The sequence below is a fragment of the Castor canadensis genome, chromosome 3 (genome assembly GCF_047511655.1).
Source record: "Castor canadensis chromosome 3, mCasCan1.hap1v2, whole genome shotgun sequence".
NCBI classification, from domain to species: domain Eukaryota; kingdom Metazoa; phylum Chordata; class Mammalia; order Rodentia; family Castoridae; genus Castor; species Castor canadensis.
The window spans coordinates 19,390,434-19,407,816 of NC_133388.1; the positions used below are offsets into that span (position 1 = coordinate 19,390,434).

Here is a 17,383-nt window from a genome sequence, read left to right on the forward strand (position 1 = left end):
GTTTCTGTTGAGAAGTCTGCTGTGATTTTGATGGGTTTACCTTTGTATGTTACTTGTTTTTTCTCTCTTACAGCCTTCAATATTCTTTCCTTAGTTTCTGAACTTGTTGTTTTAATGATGATATGTCGTGGAGTAGTTCTATTTTGATCTGGTCTGTTTGGTGTCCTGGAGGCCTCTTGCATGTGTATGGGAATATCTTTCTCTAGATTTGGGAAATTTTCCGTTATTATTTTGTTGAATATATTACGCATTCCCTTTGCTTGCACCTCTTCTCCTTCTTCGATGCCCATGATTCTCAAGTTTGGTCTTTTGATGGAGTCAGTGAGTTCTTGCATTTTCTTTTCACAGGTCTTGAGTTGTTTAATTAATAGTTCTTCAGTTTTTCCTTTAATTACCATTTCATCTTCAAGTTCTGAGATTCTGTCTTCTGTTTGTTCTATTCTGCTGGATTGGCCTTCCGTTTTGTTTTGCAGTTCTGTTTCGTTCTTTTTTCTGAGGTTTTCCATATCCTGGCTGTTTTCTTCTTTATTGTTGTCTATTTTTGTCCTGAGTTCATTTATCCATTTATTCATTGTGTTCTCTCTTTCACTTTGGTGTTTATACAGTGCTTCTATGGTTTCCTTTATTTCTTCTTTTGCTTTTTCAAATTCTCTATTTTTATTGTCTTATTTTTATTGAGTATCTCCTGTACATTTTGGTTGACCCTATCCAGTATCATCTCTATAAAATTCTCATTGAGTACTTGTAGTATGTCTTCTTTTAAATTATTCTTGTGGGCTTCATTGGGTCCTTTGGCATAGTTTATCTTCATTTTGTTGGAGTCTGGCTCTGAGTTTCTGTTCTCTTCATTCCCCTCTGGTTCCTGTACTAATTTTTTGCTGTGGGGAAACTGGTTTCCTTGCTTTTTCTGTCTTCCTGTCATTGTCCTTGGTGTTGTTACTGTCCCTGTACTGTGTGCAATTAAGTATTTTCTAGCTTGTAATAATAACAATGGTAATATTGAGAATGGAAGAGTGAGCTGAGATGGAAAGCAAGAAGTTAAAGAAAAGGGGAAAACAAATATACAGACAAGAGGGAGAAAGCAGAACAAGGTATCAGACAAGAGAGTTTCAAAGGTATAAACAGGGAGTGTTAGTGTACTAATCGACAGTAAGCTGAACAGACAATAGAGAGACAGAGAGAGGATTGAAAATCAAAGATAAAAAAAATAAAAAATAAGTATATGAAAGTAATATCTATTTATAAAAATGAATTAAAATAAAATGGAAAATAGAAAATTAAAAAAAAAAAAAAACAAAAAACCAAAAACTTCCAAGTTTATATGCAATGCAGTTTCAGTCTTAATAATTTGGATGTCCGTCTCAATCTCCAGTCCTGGAGTTGGTGCCTCAGATGTTGTTCTGTAGTTGTCTCATCAAAGGGGATGCATAAAGTAGAACAAAACTACACACTCACACACACACAGAGGATTAAAAAAAAAAAAAACCCACCAAGTGTCCCCAGTTCAAATGCAATACAGTTTCAGTAAGTTTTTCGGCTTGCAGGTGTAATTCGGTTGTTCTCTCATCAAAGGTAGGGAGAAAAAGAAAAAAAAGCGTCTGGAGGCAGTTCTGAGAGTGGTATCTGCAACTGTGGCTTGCCTGCCTGCTGCTCTCCACCTGTAGCTGGCGGCGTTATTTATGCAGATCTCTGGGGTGAGCTAGCACTCACCTGGTCCCACAGGCTTTGTTTGCTCAGAGTTCTCCTGTGAGGGAGCCTCTGCTACAGGCTTTTCCCTTTCCAAGCACTGGGAAAGGTGACACTGCCCCGCGTTGTCAGGCCTGCGTGTTTATTTACAGTTCACGTGGGAAGTGGGTCTTCCCTCCTCTCACAAGCGTCCCCGCTCCTGGTTGCTGGGCACGCCCCGCTCCCGCCAGAGCCTCTCCGGCCCGCCCGGCTCGTTTATTTACAGTCCCGGGAAGGCTTCCCTTCCCCCAATCTTCAGCGCTCAGGGCGCCCCACCCTCTTTCCAGCGTGTCTTAACTGTTCTTATTGCTTAGTACTCAGTTTCTCTTTTTTTCCCGGGTGGGGGTCAGTCTGTCCAGGGGGCTATGCTGCTCTGGCCCAGGCTTGTCTGTGGGGGAACCGCGGTACCGCGAAGCTCACCTGGTCCGCATCTTCCCAAGCCGTATGGGCGCCGGCCACTGGCAGCCCCGGGGGCCCTCCTCGGTTCTCCGTTTAACGTGAAGTGGAGATTCTCTGCGCCGGCTGGAGATGTGGAGGAGTCAAAGTTATGCCTTTTCTCGGTGATTATGCCTGCAAAGTGTGTCTCCAGCGTCTCTCCAAGATTTCACTATAGGAGGGTCGCTTTCTGCTTCCTACCTCTAGCCGCCATCTTGGAATTTTCCTCTGTTTTGAATTTTGACAGATTGTATCTTTTGATGATTTGGTCCATTTCATCTAGATTATCAAATTTATTGATACTCCTGTTGCACTGATATTTCAGTGTCCATGGGATCTGTAGTGATGTCCTTTCTTTCACTTCTGCTATTAGTAAATTGTGTCCCTTCTCTTTTTTAATTGAGCTGCTTAGAGACTGACAAAATTCATTGATATTTTCAATGAGTTTGGGAGTCATTGACTTTCTCTATTGCTTTCCTGATTCTTCTCTAGTTTCTGTTATTATTTCTTTGCTTCTGCCTACTTCAGATTTAATTTGCTTTGCTTTTTCTAGTTTCCCGAGGTGGAAGCATAGGTTTTAGATTTTTCTTCATTTTTTCCTTTATATTTGTGCTGGAAGGGGTACATTATGGAATTTACAAAGGTTCTTACAATGCATCAAATATATCATACTTGAATCTAACAAATCTATCCCATGCTGGAAATTTTCCTCAAGCACTACTTTTAATACTCCCTACAGTTTTGGTAAATTCTGTTCTCATTTTATTTTTGTAAGAAAGGTTTTCTTTTTTTCTTTTGAGATTTCTTCCTAAATCCCTGTGTTAATTAGTAATGTGATGTTTGCTGTCCATGTATTTTTGGAAGTTTCTCTTATTGAGTTCTACTTTAACTCAATGATGTTCCAAGAGCAGACATTGTATGATCTATTTTTTTTAACTGTTAATGTGTGTTTTATGGTTCAGAATGTGATCTACCTTGTTAAATGTTCCACATGATCTTGGGAAGAATGTACATTCTGCTGTTGTTGGAGGAAGTTGTCTATAGATACACATCACATATAGCTGGGGTTCTTGCCTTTAAATCCATCCTTACTTTTCATTTGCCTTCTGTATCTATCCATTTCTGAAAGAAAGTTGATAAAGTCTTCAGCTATAAATAGTGGATTTGTCTATTTCTTCTTGAAGTTCTATTAGGTTTTACCATATGTATTTTGATATTCTGTTGCTATATGCATGCACATTAGAGATTGCTATGTGTTTTGGAGAATTGAGCCCTTTATAATTGTGTGATACATTCTTCTCTAACTGATAACTTTTCTTTCTTTGAAATTTGGTTTGTCTGGATTTAACATAGCTACTCCCCTTTTCTTTGATTAATGTTAACATGATATCTTTCTTAACCAATTTACTTTTAATCTGTATTTTGTTATGTTTAAAGTAGGTTTCCTGTAGGCAACATACAGTTGGATCATTTTAAAATCCATTCTGATAATCTCTGTCTTTTAATTGATGCATTTAAACTATTAACATTAAAAGTAATTATTGATTTAGTTGGATTTATATATCTGTACCATGTAAGATACATACATAAGCATACATAGTTGAATACATTGTTGCATGAATGAATGAATTATATGGCTAACTAAGAATAATTATGACAAAAGTTTAATTTTACCTTCACTATCCTTTGATGCTCTTCCTTTCTTAATGTAGATCTGTGCTTCTGAACTATTTTGCCTTTCTCAAGATCTTGTACAACATTTCTTGGAAAGTAGTAATATTGGCAACAAATTCCCCAAATTTTTCTCTGAGAAAGTCTTTATTTTTTTCTTTACTCTTAAAGGTTAATTTCATAGGATACAGAATTTTAGATGTTTGTTTTTTCCTTTCTTTCAATGGTTGCACTATTTCACTCTGCTTTCTTCTTACTTATACAGTTTCTGACAAGGTCACATGTAACTTTTATCTTTGCTCCTCTATAAATAAAGTGTTTTTACCTCCATTTTCTTTGAAGATTTTTTCTTTATCTTTGATTTTCTGTAGTTGGAAAATGATATACCTAAGTGTAGAGAGTTTTTGTTGCTGTCGTTTGTTTCTTTTGTTTTGTTTGATATTCGCCAAGCTTCCTGGATCTTGTTTCCAGTAAGCTTATGTTAAAACTTTTGTAGTTATCCCATAGATCTTGGACATGCTGTTCTTTTGGCTCCTATTCTTTGTTTTCTTGGCTTTTCAGTGTTAGGGATTTCTATTAGTATATAATTGTCCCTCTGTACCTATGGAACATTGGTTGCAGGAATCTGCAGATGCACAGTATTTGCATGTAACTGCTGTACTTCCTCTTGCATACTTGACATCCTCTCTACATGACTGATAGTACCTAATAAATGCTCTGGAATCGTTGTTATACTTGGCACTGTAATCCCAGCTACTTGAGAGGTGGAGATAGGTGGGTCACAGTTTGAGAACAGCCTAGGCAAAAATTAGCCAGACCCTAACTAAAAACAAGCTAGCCATCATGGCACACACCTGTAATCCCAGCTATTTGGGAGGTGGAGGTAAGAGGATGGTAATCTGATGTCAGCCTAGACAAACGCATAAGACCCTATGTGAAAACCAAAGACCCTAAATGCAAGAAGACTGGGGGTGTGGCTCAAATGGTAGCGCACTTACCTAGCAAGTGCAAGGCCCTGAGTTCAATCGCCTATACTACCACCAAAAAAAAAAAGTTACATCATATTATTTAGGAAATAATGACAATTACATGTTCAGTTCTGATGTTATTTTCAGTTTACAGTTGGTTGAATCCATGGGCACAGAAAACCCATTGATATGGGGGACCAACTATTTCAAACTTAGAAATTCTTTCTTCAGCCCTGTCTAGTCTACTGATGACTCTATCAAAGGCATTCTTCTTTTATGTTATGGTGCTTTTTTTATAAAAGTTTCCTTTCTGATGGTTTCAATATTCCTGTAATGTCTGGTTCTGACTTTTGCTCTATCGTCTCAAACTGTGTTTTTGCCTACTAATATACCTTGCAATTTTGTCATGATAACATTTGTAATGTATTCAGCACTGGTTCTCATAGAAGTTTCTGTTCTGAAATTTTATGATTCACTTTATCCTGCCATCCAAATCTCCATTTAGTGGGTAACAGTTTGCCTGTGCCCTCAATTCCTCTATGGATATAAGACAAACAGTTGTTTTTCTCAGTTTGTTCAACCTTTTTTTTTTTTTTTTGGTGGTACTGAGTTTCAACTCAGGGCTTTGCACTTGTTAGGCAGATTTGCTCTACCACTTGAACCAGGCCTCCAGCCCTTTTCACTCTGGTTATTTTTGGGATAAGATGTCCCTTTTTGCCAACATTCTTCCTATTTATGCTTATTTATTTAAGCACACTCTACATACTCTGTTGATATGGGAATCTCACAAACTTTTTGCCTGGGCTGGCCATGAACCATGATTCTCCTGAGCTCAGCTTACTCAGAAGCTAGGATTACAGGCATGAGCCACTAGTGCCTGGCTAAATTAAATGTCTTTTATTTATTGATTTGTAAGAGCCTTTAGATATTCTGGATACTTTTCCTTTATTAAGTAGATAAGGCAGCTATTGTTTCTCAGTTTGTGGTATATCTTTTAGTTTCTTTACAGTATATCTTGATGGGAAAAAGTATAATTTTAATCTAGTCAAATATATCACTCTTCTTTGGCTTGCACTTTTGTGCTGGGGTCATTTATAGTATGAGTCTTAAAACATTTTTATGCCATAGGCCCTTGGTCATGTTTTTAAATGCATAAAATAAAGTTCACAGAATTCTAAAGAAAACCAATTATGCTGAAATATAGTTAATAATAATACAGTTAATAATATCAAAATATTATAAATTGTAATATATCATAAGTGTGCTTCTTTTTAATGAATTAAATAACAAGATATAGTGGAATAATAACTGCTATAAATTTCCAAATGCTGATAAGAATAAATAACATTACATGCCTGCAAAAACTGTAATGTGATATGAAAATATCTGTATTTTTATTAGTGATAGTCACATGTACTGTAGCCTGTTGTCTGTGTTAATTATTGAATCTCTAATTTAGAAGTTAGTGAAAATAAACATTAACTTTTTCCTCTCCATATTTATGAATTCTACCCACCAACCCATTGGAAGAGGTCTATGAAATTAATGTTACAAACTTGTAAATCACATTTTCTAAAAATTTTAACTTTTTTTCTTTAACTTTTTTGTCTTTGGTCGATCAGAATTTGTTTCTTTATGTTGCATATAATACTTTCCTTTTCCTTTCATTGATTAATTTATCCCTACCCACATTGATCTGTAATGTGAGTGCTGGACAAAATCAGGCTTCTATATAATGGGTCCATTTGTTTCTGGTCTCTTCATTCTTCTGATCTGTTCATTGATCTATATAAATACCATATCATCTTAATTATTATGACTGTGAAGTAGGTCTGACATCTAACAGTCAAGTGTCCCCACATTGAGTGTTGGCTCTTTTGGTGGTTGGCTTTTTTAATGTTAATTATAGAAATAGCTTTTTTAATTCCATGAAAAAGCTTATTGGAATATTGACTGGACCTGTACTGAATCTTTTGGCTATTTATTTATGCCTTTTGATAAATTTCATATTTTTTCCAGGAAAGGCTAGTTCATTTTTGGTTAAATTTCTACTCCTAAGTTTGTCCTACTCCAGTACACCTATTTGATGATATTTGATAGAAATTGTGTTTTAAATTGTACTTTCTAACTCTTCTCAATAATACGAAATCACTTGCTTTTAATATTGTTCTTTTATCTTTCAACCTTACTAGACTTTCTTATTAATTCTTATAATTTATTCATAGAATTATTGGAATTTTTCTATGAAAATACTTATGTCATCTTTAATTAATATCTGTTTTGCTTCTTTGATTCCAATCTTTGTACCTTCTTCCTTTTCTTATTTTATTACACTGAATTGTACCTTCAGTGTACTATTGAATGTAAGTGGAAATTCTTAAAAACTTTTAACCTTTATGATGTTTATAATGGACTGTTGAGAGATATTTAGCATTAGGTTAAAGAAACTCTTGTGTGTTTCTAAAATGATTAGTGGATGATACTAAGGTTCTTATTTTTATTCCTTAAGGTAATGAAGGATGGACTGCAGGAGGTCCCAAAAGGTGATAAGTGGTCAAGGAGACACCTCTCCTTCTCAGGAAACTTCTATCTGCACCTGAGAGACATCTCCGTCCTCAGGCAATACTCAAAAAAGCTATAAAAACCCAATCCCCACCCTGACCCACGGGACTACTAGTTTCCAGGTCCCCCTGCATTCCCCACTATGCAGTCTTTCTCTTCTCTTCTCTACAAATAAAATCTTTCTGACCTCTGTTGCTGGAGTCTGCTTGTGCTTTCATTCTCAGAGCGGGCTCGAGAACCCTGAGCACCTGAAATTACTGTGTGTTTCATCTGTGCATCAGTAACATATATAATTATGAATATGTAATATATATTATAGTATATATAATGTACATCTCTATATGAGAATATATATATATATATATATATGTCCATGGAAAAGATCCATTAAGGAAGAATTGAGGATGCAAGAGGAGAAGCAGCCTAACCACAGGAGTCCTGAAGAAGGCCGAGTGTGGATTTTGATATATTTCTTGAAAATATAAAATACTTAACATAATGCCTAGTTCATTAGTTTCCTAGTGCTGCCCGTATGAATTTAGTGCCTTAAAACAACACAGATTTATCCTCTTGCAGTTCTGGAAGTAAGAAGTCTATAGTCAGTGTCACTGGACTAAAGTCAAAGTGTCTCCAGGAGTGCATTCCTTCTGAAGGCTCCAGGGGAGAATCTGATTCTTGCCTCTTCCAGCTGTTAGAGGTCACCAATCATCCTTGGTTTATTGCCCTCGCCTCCATTTTCAAAGTCAGTAGCATAGTATCTTCAAATCTTTTTCTGCTCTGTTGTAACTTTTCCTTCCCTCTACACAAGGACCTTTGTTAATGATTACATCCAGCAGAATAGCCCAGGGTAATCCCTTCATCTCAAAATCTTTAACTTAATCTCATCTGTAAAGTCCTTTTGCCTCATAAGGCTGTATTCTTAGGTTCTAAGGATTATGATGTGGACATCCTTGGGTCCCTTATTCAGCCTATTCTACTTGGGATGCACTAGATTAAACCATATGTGTTGATTTGGTAGGTCAAAAAGGGTTCAATATTGGCAATTCTGTATGATTCCACAGGTTTCTCAATATACATGAGTTACTATGAATACTAAAGAGAAAAGGGAAGCGGGCCATGGTGGTGCATGCTTGCAATCCTAGCACCCAGGAAGTTAAGGCAGGAAGATAGAGAGTTTGAGGCTAGCCTAAGCTATGAGACCCTGTTTCAAAGAAAGAAGAAAGAAAAAAAGAGAGAGAAAGAAAAGGGGAAAGGCATGATTTTGTCAAAAACTGCCTGCCCCAGTCCTGACTTCTTGTTTTACAATGCGTCAGGAAGTTTTCAGCTGATCACAAGTGTTAGCAGAGCCTAGGTCTTTAGTATTTTAGTACTTCCGGTGTCCTACCCCACATGCATAGCTAGGTTCCCCTCACCAAAGCCACTTACCTCCCTGCTGTGTCAGAAGTCAACTAAAGGACCGAAGAAAGAGATACTTCCTACAGAGTAAGGAAATTCCTCTGTCCAGCTACAAGACGCCCGACTCCATAGTGACAACATTCCCTTGTGTTGTGAATGTGTGTGAGGCAGGAGGAAAGTATGAGATTGTGTCATACGATGTCATACTGGAGCCTGAGGCCAAGGGGAAACTACTGACCCTGATTCTATTTTCTTTTAAAATTTTGATATTTTTTCCCTGTAGATTTTTATGTGCCTATTTTGATTTTTTGCAACCATGTTTTGACCTAACCAACACATATGCTTTAATCCAATGCCAAGTACAGTAGGCTAAATAATGAGCTCTAAAGATGTCCACATTTAATATTGCATTAAACTATTAGTTACCCTGACTACTAAGTTTTTTGCAGCCAACTCCTTAAATTTTGCTCCCAAGACCTCACTCTCCTCATCCTAATTTCTGCCCTCCTCTTACAAGTCTATATTTGTGGATATTTTCTGTAATGATAGTTTGGGAGGGACCCTCCCTGCAAAAGTTCAAACTTTATCTGTGGAGGAAAACACAAGGCCATTAGGATTGACTGAGATAACAAGAAAGGAAGCCACCCCCAGCCCCTGAAACGCCCCTCTTCCAAGTGATTCTTTTGCTGCCAAGTGCCTCCTCCAAGTGAGAAAGAATAAACTAATTTCATACTTATTCAATCCAATAAAACTCGTTCTCCTACCTCTACCTCCAGTGACAAGAGGCAGCACCTGACATCCATACCGGCCTCACCGGCTGATAGGGATCACTGTTGAAAGTTCTTGCTTCATTTGGAGTCAACAATAATTGCAGTTCTTTATTAGTGTTCATTAAGATAGTTTATGGCTGGCCTAACTCCAATCTCCACACAGCGATTTGAATGTGTCATCAATATTTGGCAATAAAAACCCAGTGCTGATTTCCTACACTCATTTCCCCTGGACAGGCTGGTCACCATTTGGAGTTCCCCAGCTCGGGAGAACAAGGCCCCTGTTGAAGGTTCTGGATGGAGAGGAAGGTCCTGTGCTCCTGAACTGGCTTCCTTCCACCCCATGAGGAAAGCGGGCCAGTGGTGCTTTCAGTAGTCTGGTGGGTGACATGAGCCTTTGCTATTTATTCCCTGGAGCAGAGCATGACCTTGTTTTCTGGGCCAGCTCTTTCCATGGACTCAGGGCATGACCCTCCTTGGGTCAGCTCCCGCCTCTCTGGCTCAGGAATACATCAAACAGTGGCCCCAGTGAAATGGTCTCGGTCAGCTTAAAAGAGCCAGCCTTGGATGCCACCTCCCAGGTATTGACTCAGCCAGCTGCTGAGAGGCCACCAGCCCAGCCAGGAGCTGCCCAGCACCTGATGCAACTTGCCCTTATCCCAGCTCTCAGGGCCAAGGTTGCTCTGAAGACACAGTAGAAAACAGCTTCAAGCAATTAATGCAGATGTTGCTCTTGCTTTTAGACCCCATTCCACAGCACCCTTCCACCCTCAGCACTTTGTCCAGGGAGAGTGGCTCCTGGAAGTCCTCCTGTCTTTTCCTTTAGCTGCAGATTTCTTAGGGCCATGCCGAAAAATAAGCCTGCTTGCACCCCCTAGTGGACAGGGAGCCAAAAACCATTCCAAGCTGTGTGTGGGAGAGGCCAAGCCAGGAGTGGGGTTGGGGAAGAGTAAGTCTAATTCCATGAAGTCTGGAGCAGGTAACAAAACCACATTTGCACTCCCTATTCAGTTCCTGACTTAGGAAATTGCTTTTCTTGAGTTCTTTCCCACACTTTCCTCTGACTCTAATCCCTCTTCTGCTTGGTGTGGGGCAAAAGGCTCTTTATGCCTCCATTACCGACAGAAATGAAGACCAAGCAGTCAAGATACCCTAAGCGCACACTGAGAAGCCAGAAAGCCACCCTGTATTGTGATTGATATGTGCAGAAGCCTAATCAGGGGTCCATATTATAAAATGAGACACTCTGAAAGTTCAAGGTTGTTTGTTTTGCTTCTATTTTTAAAATGTGTACTCATTTCTCTTGGGTATTGAGACACCCTAGGACAACAATCCCCAAACAACAGACAAATACGAAAGGCCATGGAGCTTTGAACAGCAAGTTCCGGGTAACTCTGTACTTCTTTTTCTTTTTGTCTTCTTTTTTCTCCGAAAAGCAGGCAGGGGAGAGTTCAGATAAATGAAAAAATGAACCAGTTGTCATGGGACTCTAAGGCAGGAAGGGCATTGGAATATGTTTGGGTGTCAGGAGTTACAGAGGCTTATAAAGAAGAATCGACAGCCACCCAGTGAAAATAACTGGGAAGTCTGCCTGTGAACCAATTTTGGTCCTCAAACAAACAGGTACTTATACAGTCTTCCCAGGTTGACCATTTTGAGTAGAGACTCAAGCACAGGGCTGGCAAATGGATTTCATAATCTGTGCAGCATTGGTCAGCTGAGGAGCCTCAAGGACTGTAGTGAGAGTGTTCCTGAAAGTCCAGCTGGAGACATCACTATTGGTTAGTGATGTCTGTCGTGAGCACAGACGGAGGAGTGGTGCACGAGGAGATAAGAGTGTATTGTACATAAGAAGCTGAGCCATTGTGCCTTTTCATGCTGTTACTAAGCATCCTTGTCTTCAGGGACTGAACTGATACTCTGATTTTTTTTCCCCATAGCTTTCCAAGTTTTGTAAGATCTGATGAACTTGGTGTTCTCATCTGCTACTTTCTTAGTTTGGAGAGCCTCACAGCTGAGCAGAAGGCTGATGGGAAAGAACAGGATGGAGGTGAGATTGCACATGATTTTCAGCATCCCTGATATTATAGGGTGATGACCCTGTCCCCATTATTAACTGAATGGACTTTTTTTGCTTCTTTTCTTCACTACTTCCCCATTCTAGTTTCATCCATGGTCCTTTCTCCCTAGAGATAGAGAGGTAGCCTCCTAACAGCCCTCCTGCCTTCCTCTGCACTGGAGTCTCCTCTCCAAACAGCAGTCAGGACTTTTTGAACACAAGTGACTCCATTCTCAAATGCTTCTTTCCCCCAAGGCTTCTCCTTTTTCTCTTAAGTCCTTCCTTAAGTAGCCTCAGCTTCCCTCTGGTCCCGTCTTCCTCTCCTTTTCTTCTCCCCTTTTCCCACACCTACCATCTCTCAGCTTGCATGCCACCTCCCCAGGAAACACACATAGCACCTTAGACTCTCTTTGAGGGCACCTATTGCCACTGTAACTAATTATTTGTAAAAATTATTTGCAAAATACCTATTCCCTGTTAGTATGGAAGGCTCAAGAGAGGAGATAAGATTTTCTCTGCTGCAGTATTTTAAGGCCTTAGCACAGCCTCAGCAAATTTCCTATCATGGAATGGGAGCTTAACATTTATTGAATAAATTAATAAATGGAGAGAAAGAAGATGGGTGGATGGATTGGATGAGTGAATGAGTGGAAGGAACTTTCAAAGATTCAAGTTGATTTTCACCCTTTGACAGTCATAGTGGAATAGATTAAACCTGTGTATTTGGTGTAATTGGGCAAGAGAATGGGTGAGGGGAAGATGAGACTGACCACAGAGAGGGAAAGAGAGAATCTTATTTTTATTTCCCAAGAATCTGAGGGTTGGCTTTCCAAGACTGCCAGGGATAAGTGTCTAGAATTCCATTTCCTAATATGTAATTTTCAGAAGAAAAATCCAAATGAGACCTGAATAGATTGGAGGGAAAGAAGTCAAACTTTGAGCATCTATTCACGTTGCTGGGAAAGTCATATAAAAATAGGTCACCGTTCTGGGCTTTTGTGGTTGCATTGAGCTATTCTAGCCTGCCACAGCAACCTAATTGCCAAACAATATGTTGCTTTGCCATGGGACATCTGAAAACTAAAACGCAAACAAGTCTAGCAGTTTCACAAGCCTATTTTTTTTATAAGGCAGACTCCAAAGACTTCTACCCACTAATTGGCCTTGTAAATTACTACCTCATGTATCAGTTGCAACACAAGGGAAAATGGAATCTGATACTGATGTTGGCTCCCTGGTGGACCGAGGGCCAGGGAGTGGGGTTTGAATGACTCAGAAGCAGGAAACATCTACAGGGTCTTCTGAAGAGCTTGGAGACAGGTTCAAGACCTCAGTCATGATTTCCCCAGACACCCCTGTTGAGGTTGGGGACTCTTCTTCAGGGGAGGACGATCTGCATTGGTTTCTCATTTGAGCTCACCAGGAGTGTGGGCTACGTTCTGCCATAAAAGCCCATCCAAAGGCTGACAGACACGAAGAACAGACGATTTGGGGACACGTCTGCAGCCAAGGCTGTCAAGAGGGTAAGGGAGCATTTTACTCCTTCCTATTCTAGGTTTGTGCAGAGGACAGCTTGCTGGAGAGGTGCCCACTCCCAGCACCCATAACACTCTGCCCACCTCTACCCACACGGTGCTTTCCATCCTAGGTAGGGTACTCTGTGAACAAAGGGACACATCTGTCTGTGCAGCTGTGCCCGAGGACCCAGCACAGTGTCATCCTGGAACACTGATCTGTAGATGTTTGCTGACGAGGAAAAATATATGAGTAGGCCTCCTGGGTGTGGATATGGGAGTGCCAGTCAGAGGTTCCTAATCACCAGAAGTACCTAGTAAGCGACAGGGCTAGCCTAAAAAGAACCAGTCAGGCTCAGCAGCTCCTCGATGTAAATTCCAGTTCCCTTGGGGCAGCAACAAGCATTTGGTGGTGAGACGCAGTGTTACCTAGATGTAATTCCATGGGCTCTGTGGTCACACAAACTGATGCAGGTGTCCTGGTTCTGCTACTTTTGGCTGTGACACTTCAAGGAAATTTGTTATGTCCACATCTGTAAAGTTGGATTGTAATCCAGTTTGACTTCTCCTAAAAAAGAGCCTGAGGCAAGAACGTGAATGTGGGGCGGGGAGGTTATTTGGGAAGTGATGCAGAAGGGAAGCAGCCTTGAGAGTGAGACAGAGAAGGAGAAAAATCCCGTAAAGGGTGCTGTTAGTCCTGCCAGCCAAGTGGGTGTCACTCCTGTCGGGAGCTCTGGAGGAATGGTGTGGAACATGTCTCAGTATTGTCTGTGTGAAGTGTAAAAGACCAGAAACTTCTCTTCCCTCTTCATCCCCATCCTTCAAGGCAAACTCCTCTGCTCTTCCAGGCTGCAGCTGCTGGTGGGATGGACAGCAGAGGACACTGGAGGGCAAGCTGTCCATCTCCACAGCAGAGGACACTGGAGGGCAAGCTGTCCATCTCCACAGCAGTTGGAGTGAGAGGTGGGCAGAGGAGGCTCAGGCACTTAGGTGTCTGCCCCCAATATTTCCATGGTTATAAAGTGGAATGGGACTCCCCTGAAGGGGGGGTGTCTTATGAAGTTCATAGTCACTTGAATTAATATGTAAAGATTAAATAAAGTAATATTCTAAAATGCTTAACATAGAACCTAAAAATAAATGCCAGATGTTGCTTTTATTATTGTTAACTTCTCTTTATTAAGTCTTCTATTTCTCGATTAATAGGCAATGATACATTTCAAGAGGAGCAGGACTGTTTGTGGTAAATTTGTAACCTTTAGGTTTGTGTACCTGCTTAGGGGAGTCATTGATTAGAGAAGGTGGAAATAATTCTGGCTTTGACCTACAGGGGTTGGGGAGTGAGCACTAGAGGAGACAGGCCAGCCTTTCAGACATCTGGGCACATTGGAATTTCTCATTTGGCACTGAGTGAAGCCACTGCCTTTAATGTTCTCTGACATTCCCTGATCATTTTCTGAGTTGAACTGAGTTTTAAAGCTGGAAGAATGGGATTGCATCAGAAAGAATTACAACTCCAGACCTCCTAAAATAGTGGTTTAACTAGGGGAGTCCATGAAGAGCAATTGCAAAAAATTATGCAGACACCCCCATGGTTTGAACTGAAACCTGACCCCAAAGTGCAAAAAGAATAAGAGGCCGAAGTATTTTCCATCCAGTGAATGACTTCTACAACCATTCTGCAGCCTCTGTACTGAGGACAGAGCCCACAGCAGAAAAACAGAAGTGAGTAACAAACAGGAGAAACTTCATGTTTTCTTCTAGATAAGGCCCATAATGTACAGCTGCTTTTTTGAAAGCTTTAGCCTTGACCTGGATATAGTCACTAAAGGCAATTTCATCTCTACTATGAACAGACTTGGCCTCAGTAAAAGAAGTCAGGTGCTGGCCCCTAGGGGCCTGTGTGGCCAGGATCTGCTGGAGAGAGAAAACAAGTGTGTTGACTTACAGAGAATCAGTGCGTCTACCATAGCCCTCTGAGCATGGCTTCGCCCATGTTTGGGATTCTCAGGTGACATCTCCCTTCCTGCAGGTCCAGTGATGTGAGCACAAGCCCACGCTAGCAGCTAGTTTTTACCATCACCCAAATGGGAACTTTGACACTCCACTGAATGACCACCCTGAAAACCTAAGGATCTAATTTCCAGGCATCTGATTTCAGGCCTGGAGAGATGAATGCCAGAAGCCAAGGTCTTTTTTCTTGTGGCCTAAGGTATACAGCCTTCTGGTGACCACAGCAAATGCACCTGGCTCACAGTGGCACAGTGCTGCCTGAGATAAGATCTAAAAAAATCCACTGGCATGAGCTTTCTTGTCAACGGTAATGCATTCAGGAAGCTGAAGGTGGCTCCTGGGACAGCTATGTCAGGTCTAGCATTCAAATACTTAGTGGCCGGGTAATTACTGTAATAATTAATTTCCATTGCTTAATCTAGCAATCAGACATGTTGTTTTACACATGGGAAAATGTTGGTCCCTCAAGGGGCATGTGTGCGTGTGTGTGTGCGTGTGTGTGTGTGTGTGTGTGTGTGTGTTTGTGTGAAATGCAGAGCAGCAGTTGCTTATTTGGTTAAGATTCGGAGATCAATTTATGGAATAAATTGGGTGCTTTTTGGGCTGGGGATGTGACTCAGTGGTAGAACATGTGCTTAATATGCTGAGGCCCTGGGTTCCATCCCCAATACCCCCCAAAATTTCTAAAGATGCTTTTAGTTTAGTTTAGTTTGGTGAGAAAAGTAGAAAAGTAAATAAAGAGAATGAAAAGTAAACAGTCCAAACTTCAAATGCCAACTTTGTGAGAATTTTTCCCAAATAGGATTTGACCAAATGTTATAATTTGCTTTTTTGTTCATGAAAATTTGAAAGCAGCTAACCTTACCCAAATCTTATCTTGGGCTTTCTAGAACTGTGCTACTCAATAGAAATCTGAGAATCTTAAATTTCTCAGTAACCATATTTTTAAAACGTCACAAGAGGTAGTAAAATTATTTTAATAATAAATTTCAGTCAATGCAATATACCTGAAACACTGTGATTTATTTCAAAATAGTAATCAGCAGAAAAACATTGATGGGATAGTTTACATTCTTCTCTTCATGCAGTATCTTTGAAATCTGATGTATGTTTTGTAATCTGATGTATGAATGTATGAAATCTGATGTATGTTTTCAGTATGTTTTGGTGCAGTTACAAATCCATGTCCTCCATCTCAGTGGCCGTATTTCAAATACTCAATAGCCACATGTGACTAGAGGCCTCCATACTGGCCAGTGCAGAGATGGAGGACACTGGACGGAGTCATGTTTGTGAATCCATCACTTAAAAAGGGTTGATAGCATTGTTATAAAGGAAATGGACAATGTTGTTTTGTATGTCCCAGTGTTACTGAGGAAAAACCTAAATAACCCTTCCAGCTTCACTTGCTCTTAGCTGACTTAAAAGTCACTAATTTTGGAGGTCACAGAGGTTGCCACTAGCTTTGCTATAGGTAACACCCCTGATGTACAGGTCATGATGAGAACAGCTAGCTGCCTAGGTTCTTTTTCAGGCACTTGAAGGACCTTTTGCTGAGAGAACTGACTCTTCACCTAGGCCCGCAGACATCAGTGGGTGACTGCAACTAGACAAGAGGGCCTGGTATCTCTGTCTTCGTATCTCCTCTTCTGCCTTTACCTTTGGGTCAGATTCAGTTCAGCTCTGCTCATAGACAGTTGATCATTTGAGAAATGTTTTGTCTGAAATACAGGGTTAACTTGACCTAGACTTACCTAGTTTCTCTTTTCTTTCTTGCAGGCTAATGACACCTACCAGACACCAGACTACGAAAGGAGTGAAAAGAGGTGGCCCCCGAGTTCCTGAAAGTTCCCTATCTATCTCCAGAAAGAACATGAATATCCCTCCTCTTTATTAGACTGCCTCTCTCCTGTGCCATTCCTGTCCTATATCTGTGACAACTCTCTAACTCCTCAATTCTCTGGAGTTTAGAAGTTGACTTGTAAGCAAAGCTCCCTCTTCTCCTTTCTTTGGCCTCCTAGAAAACTTTACTTTCTTCCCAATACTCATCTCTCAGACATCGGTTTTTCCATGGGATGAGCTTCCATAACTGACTTTGGTAACAGCAAGATGATTTGATTCAATTTTCACATTTATTGGACATTTTGATAGACTAAACAAGGACTGTATCTTTCTCATTCTTAGGTCTCTCCTGTGCATTCACTTTGTGTGTGTGTGTTGGTTTTTACCTTCTAGAGTAAAGAACATTTTGAGGACCTGGTAAATGTTGAG

General features: G+C 40.3%; 1 long non-coding RNA gene across 1 annotated transcript; it reads left to right on the top strand.

Moving 5' to 3' along the window:
* The first annotated feature begins 9,753 nt into the window (after positions 1-9,753).
* On the top strand, positions 9,754-17,291 carry LOC141421507 (uncharacterized). Its single transcript, XR_012446064.1, has 4 exons — positions 9,754-9,906; positions 10,842-10,914; positions 11,467-11,576; positions 16,892-17,291. It is a non-coding gene; the product is annotated as an uncharacterized lncRNA (long non-coding RNA).
* The last annotated feature ends 92 nt before the right edge of the window (positions 17,292-17,383 follow it).